The sequence below is a fragment of the Malania oleifera genome, chromosome 4 (assembly GCF_029873635.1).
Source record: "Malania oleifera isolate guangnan ecotype guangnan chromosome 4, ASM2987363v1, whole genome shotgun sequence".
NCBI lineage: Eukaryota > Viridiplantae > Streptophyta > Magnoliopsida > Santalales > Ximeniaceae > Malania > Malania oleifera.
Window position 1 is genome coordinate 64288010 of NC_080420.1, and position 9978 is coordinate 64297987.

General features: G+C 38.8%; 1 non-coding gene across 1 annotated transcript; it reads right to left on the reverse strand.

The window, feature by feature from the left end:
* Positions 1–5442: 5442 nt before the first annotated feature.
* Positions 5443–5548, reverse strand: LOC131154691 (small nucleolar RNA R71). Its single transcript, XR_009136607.1, has one exon. It is a non-coding gene; the product is annotated as a small nucleolar RNA R71 (small nucleolar RNA).
* Between the last annotated feature and the right edge of the window lie 4430 nt (positions 5549–9978).

The window sequence follows — 9978 nt, forward strand, 5'->3', positions numbered from 1 at the left end:
TGTAATAAACTTAGTTGGAGTACCTTTTTGGGAGATTGTAACAATTGGTTATATTTTGAGTATGTGTTCAAGGATATAGTTAGTAAACTCTGGTATATGTCTAATAGAAATCTCGATGAATGTTTATGTTTTTCCGCAACATTTACATTATAGTTATGTATGAGTTACACCCGTATGTCCCTGTTTAGGGCGGGTTGTTTATGTATGTTAACAGGTATAGATACTTTGTACGAGTGGTAACATCTGGGTCCGTTTGAAGGGTTGGGTCGTTACACTTGGTATCAAAGCCTTAACCAGTCGGAGGTATGATTTGATTAGTGTTGCCTGGTTAGGGATATATGCAGAACTTAGGATTTTCTAGTTTCTGTAGTCTAGAATATACCAAAGTATAGGACATGGATAAGACCTTGGGTTTTTCTTTGTATACCTAGAGACAGAAATCCATTGATAGACTTCTGTGTTATTCTGGATCAATTGAAAGGTTCAGAAAATCATGGCAATCTATTGATGGTTTTGTTTCCAAGGGGAAGGGTGGAACTTGAGTTAGAATGATGATGTTAAATTAGGCGGAGACTGAGTCAATAGTATGATAGTATTAGCCGATATTTAGGCTATTACCCTTCTAATGGATTTTCACAATTTCTTTTCAGGATGGAATCCAGGGACATTACTGCCAACGTGGGAGGCAATAGTAGTGAGGGTGTTGGCCATGAGGCTGGCAGTGACTCTACGAGTGTATTGTGAGATTTCGCACAGCAGCTTATGGCCGAGGTGGTGCCAACGAATTGGAGGTAGGACCATCCCACAACTGAGATGGGTTGCTCCATTGATCAGTTCACCAGGTTGAAGCCTTCTATTTTCATAGGAAGTGCAGATTTAGTTCGAATTGAGAATTGGATCTAGGAGATCGAGAAGATCCTGGATGTTTTAAACTGCAGGGGGAAGCAGAAGGTTACCTTTGCAACGTTCAAGTTGTCAGGTGAGGCAGAGAGATGGTGGGTGTTGGTTAAGAATATAGAGGAGTGTCGACCGATACCAGTAACAATGATGTGGGCCCATTTTAGAGAGCTGTTCTTCGAACGGTACTTTTCAGCCACGGTCAGAAACTCGAAGATGGAGGAATTTATAAGCCTGACGCAGGAGTCGCTGATGGTGCAGCAGTACGCTGCCAAATTCCAGGAGCTATCTCGATTCACTCCATTCATGATCCCGGATGTAGCGAGGAAGGCCTGGAAGTTTCATAGGGGTCCGAGGAAGGAGATCCATAGACAGACAGCAATCTTGTAGTTGCAAGACTTTGCTCCACTGGTTGACAAAGCCATTGTGGCAGAGGAGAGTTTGCTGGAGGATGTGGAGGTTTAGGTCCAGAAGAAAAGGCCAACGCCTCCCAGTTCTTCTTATGGAGCGAGGCAGGGTAACTGGAAGAAGGGCAGTGGTGGTACGTCTCAGGGTGCCACATCTTATCATGGTTGCTCTTTATGTGGTAAGAGGCACGCTTGGCAGTGTTGGATGACCATGGGGGCTTGTATACGGTGTGGTAAGCAAGGACATCAGGAGAGAGACTATCGTATGCAGGGAAATGGTGGAGCCTCGCAACAGCCACATAGGGGAAATAATCAGATGCAGCGTGGTGGTCAGCAAGGGGGTACAACCCAAGCTAGGGTGTATTCTCTGACTCCAGGTGACGCAAAGAATGCTGGTACTGTAGTCATAGGTATCATTTACATGCTTTCCCATAAACCAATTATATTATTTGATTTCGAGGCAACATATTCTTTTATTTCCCAAGGATTTGTTAAGCTGTGTGGATTACTAGTGGTGGCTACACCGTCTAGGTCTGTATTCAGGTGTAGTAGGGTAGTCCGTGACTTTTCGGTAGAAATTCAAGGAAGGATCCTACCAATTAGCCTTTTGGTGTATGACATGTATGGTTTTGATATCATCTTAGGGATGGACTAGCTATCGGCCAGCTATGCCAGTATTGATTGACACAAGCGGGAGGTGATGTTTTGATCACCAAGGGAGCAGGAGTTCAAGTTCCAAGGGTCAAGTGTGCATTCTGCACCATGGATCCTTTCGGCTATGTAAACTAGGAGGTTACTCCTGAAAGGATGCTAAGGGTATCTGGCATTTGTAAAAGACACACCGGTTGAAGAAAGTAAACAAGAGATGATTGCAGTAGGGGGAGGAAAAAAGGAAAGGAATAAGGAAAAAATAAAAAAAGGGGGGGAACTAGTGTAGGTGCTGAAGCTGATAGGCCATGAGGTGATGAGGAGGCTGGCCAACAGATTTGGGAGGATTTTGAGGGGCTACGAGACTACGAGATAGGGTAGGAATTGGGGAGGGATTATGTGCGTTGGGAGGTAAAAGGGGAGAGAGAAAATAGGAATGCAAAAGAAAAAAGGGTAGCTCCAACACCCCTTACTGATCGAAGCATGCAAGGAAGAAGAAGAAAAGGGGAGTGATGCTAAAACGACATTGTCCCCCTCCCCCCTATTTTTAAAATTTGAACAACCCTCAAAACGGCACCATTCCATTTAAGTGGCAAGTGTATGCGTGCATGTGCTAGTGCATGGTCCTTACGCAAGGGCGCATGCACCCATGTGCTAGCCTATTTTTATTTTATTTTATTTTTATTTCAAATCATACAAGTGTGTGCATGGTCTTCCATGTGCTGGTGCATGTTGCCACATGGCAGGGCTGTTTTATTTTGATTTTTTATATTTTTTGAAATTTAATTTAATTTATATTTTTTATTTTCAAATATTTTAATATTTAAATATATTAATATCTTATTAATATTTTGGAAAAAAATATTTTATTAAAATGTAGAAAAACATTGGGTCCATTAATAATGGCCAAATAATTATAGTGTCCAAAAATATTAGAAAATTTTTAAAAAATATAGAATTTTGCCTCAATTTTCTTGTAAGAAGTCAAAATTATAATTTGACCCAATTTCATTATTCCAGAATGCTTCAAATCATCTAGTGCGATCTGATTTGGCAAAAAAAGAGTCGAAAGTTGGAAATGACCAAATTTTTTCTTCAATTTTTGTGTAGAGGGAAAAACCACTATAAGTCCTACCATTTCAGACTATCCCAAATCATCATGTGTAGTCAGAATTAGCAAAAAGAGAATAAGAAAACCTAGAATGAAAAGTTTTTATCTTAATTTGCATGTACAAGGCTAAAGTCACTCTTGAACCCCACCTTACCATTTTGGAGTGCTTTAGATCACCCAATGCAACCAGACTTGGCAAAAAGTTAAGAAAAAAGCTTGCAATAATAGGGGTTTACCTCGATTTTTGTGCTGACATGATCCTAAAATGTACTATTTTAGGCCCCAATTTACCTATGTTTTGTTTTCATTTTCTTGGTAACTATCCCTTTTTATCCTAGTTCAGAGTTACGCGTGGTTTGTTCATGTTTTAGGAAATTAGAGCTTAAATTGAGGAGTCAAGCAATGTAAGAAGTCAAGGGAGCAATTGGGAAGCACAAGGTTTAAGCAAGTTCTCGACTAGGTTTCCAAGGCCTTGTCCCATCCAAAGAAACATGGCCCTGTTCAACCATCTAGTGTGACCAGGCAATCACAAGGGGCGACCGGGTCATGAATTGAAGACTGCCAGTTACTAAATAAGAAGATTTTCTAGATTGGCTCTACCAGGGTATGACTAGGAGAAGTCATGATGTGACTAGGTCGATTGTGTTTGAATTTCGAAATTGTTGCGCTAGATTTTTGGTGACACTTTCCTTTTTTTGAATTCAATCGCTTTTAAACCCTTTTGGGTATAAAATCAAACTTAGAATAGGTGATTAGGGTTCCCTTTTGGCTCCTTCTTGCTTAGTGACAAATCTTGAGTGTTGATTGGAACCATTTAGATTGGTTTCATTTCATTGCTCCATTTCAATTCCAAGTTGTAAGCTATAATTGTGGGTCTCTTTAGGTGCTTTGAAGGCCTAGTGACAAGCCTCGAGTCTGATTGGTTCCATTTAGATTAGGTTAAGTTGGTTCTCTATTGGTGTTTCGAAGGGACAAACCTTGAATCTGATTGGTGCCAAGTAAAGTAGATTTCAATACCTTGTCAATTTATATGCTTGGTTTGATTTCAATTCAATTTCAATGAAAGTATGCTTTCAATTCCATCTTTCAATACCTTGTCTTTAAGTCTTTGCAACATGCATAGCTAAATATTTAGTTTTCGGGTTGTGATGAAACCCTAGGGTAGAGTTTATAGCTAGGTTTCAGTCAATTATGCGTAATAGGGTTTTGGTTTGGTTATTAAACAAGTGATTCATGTTTGCTAGATATGGTATACCCCGGTCCCTAATCGTGCTCCAAATGATTGGTGCACCTTGGCCGCCCTATTCCACTCAAACGGATTACGCTAGAAAGGAATTCATGTTCACTCAACAAGGTATACCTCGTCTCCTGATCGTGCTCTGCATGTTTGGTGCAACCTGGCTACCCTGTGCCACTCAAGTGAATGACTTATGTTGGAAAGCCTAACATGGATAATTGGCCGAGCCTAGGTATTGCTCCCTAAAGGCTATGGTGGATTCATAACTAGAGACTTGCTTTCATAGTTTAATAGAAAAACTTTATCGCTGCACAAGAGCCCCTGAGATCGACACTCGACTCACTCCTTGTTGTACTGAAATTGGTATTAGTTAGGTTTTATAAATATTATCTTTAGTAGTTAAGGACCCAAGCTTTGGTGAGCCTACCAAATTTTGGCACTGTTACCGTGGACTCAGTTATGATAGTGAGCCAATTTCTAGTGTAGTCTACTACTTATTTTATTTTTCTTTATTTTCTTTTATTTTTAAATTTTGTTTGATATTTGAAGTCTTGATTGTGCGCAGAATTTGTATATGCTTTGTTTTTGATCTCTGGATCCCGAGTTAGTGCCTATAGACCATGAGATTGAGAGATCCCCTAGGTCAATTTGGAAATCTACTTCTAATCCAAAGTTAGCTAAGTCTTCTGAACCCAAATTCATGGCTGAACGTCAACTAGTTCTCGCTTTTCATGACCTAGAACCTCTTGCTCCCCGTCAACTTGCAACCGAAGAGCAACCTGTTCGGCCCCTTAGATACTATTTTACACCAAATGCATACACCTTGCTATCTTGCATTCAATTCCCGGATGTAGTGGTAGTGTAATTCGAAATCAAGACCTCCACCATCTTGATGCTTCCCAATTTATTTGGGAATTTGACTGAAAATCCATACAAGCATCTTGATGAGTTTCTTGAAATTTTTTCCACCATTCGTATACCTAACTTTGGTGATGATGCCCTCCGTTTAAGGTTATTTATGTTCTCTATGAAGGATAAAGCCAAATAGTGGCTAAATTTCTTAGAGACGAACTCGGCAACCACTTGGGTCACCATGCAACATGGGTTCTTAAAAAAGTACTTCCCAATTAGGAAGACTAACCAGCTTAGGAAGGCAATCACCAGTTTCTCAAACATAAATGGGGAACAATTTTTTGAGACTTGGGAACACTTTAGGGATCTTTTGTGTAAATGCCCAAACCATCAATTCCCTAGGTCATAAATAGTTCAAGTCTTCTATAAGGGGTTAGCCGAGAGGGATAGATCCATGGTCAATGCATCTTATGGAGGTACTTTCCTCATAAAGCAAGAGAACAAGGCTTGGAATCTCTTTGTGACCCTTGTCAAAAGATCTTAGAAGCATACTATTGCTGCTCATAGACCTTCCCAACCTTCCTCTTCCTATTCTAAGGAAGTCTACGAATTAGTCGCCGGCTATAACCTTACACCTACCCTGCACATTATTGTTAAGAAGTTAGATCAGGTCTTGTCCCTAGGACAATCACCTTAATTGGTGGCGTGTACAAAAGTGTGTGACATCTGCTCTGACCCCTCTCACACTTGCTATACCTACCCCCATGCGTCTCCCACCCCTGAGTTTGTGTAGGAGGAAGTTAAAGCCACCCATAATTGGTATGATATGTGGTCTTATGATCCATACTCCAATAAGTACAATCTTGCGTGGAGTAAACATCCTAACTTCTCCTGAAGGCCACAAGATTTGGGTTTATTCGACCCAAAGACCTTAGCAATCACCCACTGCTCCACCTCCTTGCCAATTTCAAAATTCTCAAAATCCTCCCTTGTCTGCCCCTCAACAATCAACTTATCAACAACCATCTCCTCCTCAGACTTAATGTGATAGATCTTTTCAAGAAATGGTGTTGAAAGCCCTTAAGGGCATCAAGGCTGATTGTCAAGTTGATTGAAAATTACTCCACTCTCACTCTCAGTCTATCGCCAAGTTAAAAGCCACCATAGGCCAACTAGCTACATCCTTGAGTAGGAGAGATGAGGGTCAGTTTCTGAGTCAGCCTATCATGAACCCTAAAGGTTAGTACAAGATAGAATGTGATCTGGCTGCTAGTCATTTGACATATCATGAGTAAGCTCAGACTATGACCACCTTTAGGAGTGGAAGGGTGGTAGATAATAGGGATGTGAAGAAGTTAGACTTAGATAAGAATAAGAAGAAGATGAGGGTAGAACCCAAGGGTGAATCATGTATTCCCTTTTCCTCCAATCTAGTGATTAGTCTCGAGATTCCCACCTCCTCCACTGAAGAAGCATCGCCCAACTATGTTCCAGTTGTGCCATATCCTGCAGCTCTTCAGGCTCATTCTAAATCTAAGAAGGAAGAAAATGTCAAATCCATGATGGACACGTTTAGGCAAGTAAAGGGTAATCTTCCTCTCTTATATGCCATTAAGAAAGTTCCTATGTATGCCAAGTTCCTTAAGGACTTGTGCACCCAAAAGCGCAAACTAAGGTGTACATGAACAAAAAAGTCAGGCTGACCAAGCATGTGAGCTCCATTCTTCTAGGGTTCATTCCCCCAAAACTCAAGGACCCCGATGCTGCTACCATTTCATGTGTAATTGATGATCACACAATCGATAGGGCCTTGTTAGATTTAGGCACGAGTGTGAACCAACTTCACTAATCGGTGTACAAGAAATTCAATTTAGGAGAACTAAACCCTACCCCGGTCACCTTGAGTTTCGCTGACCGATCTATAAAAAGACACTAGGGTGTTGTTGAGGATCTCCTTGTAAAGGTCAATAAGTTCTACTACCCTGTTGATTTCATTGTCTTAGACATGGAACCTACCTACATTGAAAAAAACCCAATCCCTCTCCTTCTCAGCCTACCATTCATACCTATAACTAATGCTTGTATCCAGTGTCAAACCAGGATGATGGACGTATCCTTTGGCAACATGAAACTCCTGCTAAATGTGTTTTATACCTTCCAACACCCATCTTATGATGTCCAATATTTGGACATGGACATGATTAATGAATTTGTTGAAGAGGTTTCCCCAACAATTCTGGCAAAGGATCCTATTGAGGCTATGCTACAGTTTGATCATCCCCCCTTCTTAGGCCTAGAGGACCCTGAAACTGGGAATAGTTTCCCAAGAGGGGGGGGGGGTGAATTGGCTTTTAAAAATTTATTTTTGAAGTCCTTAACTTCTTTTAATATTTAACCAATTCTTTGACTTGTTTATCTATTTTGTCAATCAAAAAAGAACTTGGTTTATTTTAAACAATCAACAAGACAACTAATAAAACATTCAATCTTCAACCACAATTTGTTTGCCAAATATAAGTTCGCTGCAGCACTATTAGATTGATGGAAGATTCAAGATTCAGTACTTTCTGAAATATAAACAAAGTTCACTCAATCTTAAGCTTTATACCATTCAATCACAATATATTTATAGTATATATAACTTTCAGCTTATGTATTCTGTTCAGCCCTGTGGTGAATGTGAGTTTGAACAAAGCCCGGTATATATGAAATTGCTTCTTCAATATGATGTTCAATATAAAATCCAATTACTCTTTCCAAACTTTAGAATTCAAATGAACTCTTAAGTTAATTTATCGTTGGGATGTTTAACCAAGTAACGTAGTCCCGTATGGTTTCCGAAAAGTATAGTTTAACAACGTACTCCCTTTCAATTTTCGCAATCCCAAATCAAAATTAAACCTTAAGTTTGTTTGATTTCCAAATATATGTAGTTTGTATGATTTTCAAATTTAAACCATCCACTCAATTGAAATAAGTACCGAAAATTAAGAGTAAGGGAAAGAGAGAGTGAGACAGAGATTTTTATGAGGTTCGGCTTATACCCAGCCTACGTCCTCGCCTTTGGAAAACCACCAAAGGATTCACTAAACCTGTTCCTTTAATGGGTAGAACAAACCTTTACAACACTCTTTGGTTAAGGTTAGAGCCCGCCTTCTCCAAACGATATCCCCACGTTCGGTCACTCCTTAACTAGGCTAGAGCTCACCTCTTTAAGCAATATCCACTTTCTTAGCCAACGATCCAAACAATCCTTGGAATCTTCAATCTACAAGAAATAAATCAAATAAATGTGTACAAGAACTTGCTCACACAAAGAGCTGATTAGTACAACAATTTAGAAACTAATATACTTCAAAGTAAATAACAATATGAAATTTAACTTGCAGCTCAATGAAGTATATCACCGATTAATTCTTTCAATGATTGAAAATTTAGAATTTGTACCACAATTCTGGTGGAAGAAGATCAGCAAAATCTTAGTTAAATTTGTGCAAGTTGAGAACAAGAGAGAGCCTTGAGAATTTGAGAGCAATTGAGAGAGATTTTGAATTTTTTCTGAATTTGAATTCTTGGTGTATTGATTCAATGACCTTTGAGGCTTATTTATAGATTTTAAAAGGTATTTAACTTTTTCCCCTAGTGACTTGGAGTATTCCCCAAGTTTTCACAAAGTTTGAGCCCCAAGCAAACCATTTAAAAAATGTTTCCGTTGAGGTTTTTTTAAAATTCTGTTCGTGGCAGTCGCCTACCACACTCTAGCAGTCGCCTGCCATGTTATTTTTAAAGGAGTAGCAGGGGTAGTAGTGTGGCATTCATCTACCAGGACATAGCCAGTCGCCTGGCTTGACAACCCAGGTGCCTGTCCTGGTTCAGGCAGTCTACTGATTGCTGTCAACTTCAAGTACCATTTTGTTTTTTGATCTTAACCTTTTCTGTGTAACTCTAAATTTGATGATCTTGGTGTTAAATGAAAGCTAAGAGAAAGTGCTACAACTTTAATGTTGAAAACGTTTTAAAATAAATAGTTTTGGATAGAGAAAAATGCCCCTTAATGCGGATGTAGAAAAATTAACAGCATTTGGAAAATCCTCTTTTTGGTGTTTTTCATTCCAAAAATGATTCTAACCTTTTTGAAATAATTTTTGACCTTATAAAATATTTTTCAAGTATGTTGAAAGGTATCTAGTTCTAATAAATTAACCTAAGAGCTTCATGTATCCATATTGAAATTATTTGAAGTACTTACATGAAATTTCCTATAAACTCCTTCAAATTTCCAATTCTTGAAATTCTTGAGATCTTTATGCTTGCTTCATCTTTCTTTGAGCTTTCATCAAGTTCTATTTAATCCTCATGCTCTCATGATCTTCAAACTTTATCTTTAAATCCATTTTTGAATCCATGCTTCAAGCTTGATATAAATCATCCTTCTTTGAAATATAAGCTTTCATGAATTCTTTAACCTTGCATTCATCATTGAGTCCTGAAAATATATCACTTAAACAAAGCATGTTAAGTTCTACTTGTTTGTTAGCATCAAAACAAGATGTTAAGCCTTGTAAGGCCAACAATCTCCCCATTTTTGATGATGACAAACAAGAAACAAAAATTGGAGTGAGCCTTAAAAAGACTCCCCCTTTCAATAAGCATCATCTTAACAGTATTTGTAAGATCAATATCAATTTCAAAACCTCTTTTACAATCATTCTTATCACTATCAAATACTTCTGCTTTTGATATATATTATGTTCATGCTCAGTTTTGCAATTTGCAATACTATGCTCAATTTTTGCTTTAAAACTTCTCCCCCATTTGACATCCAT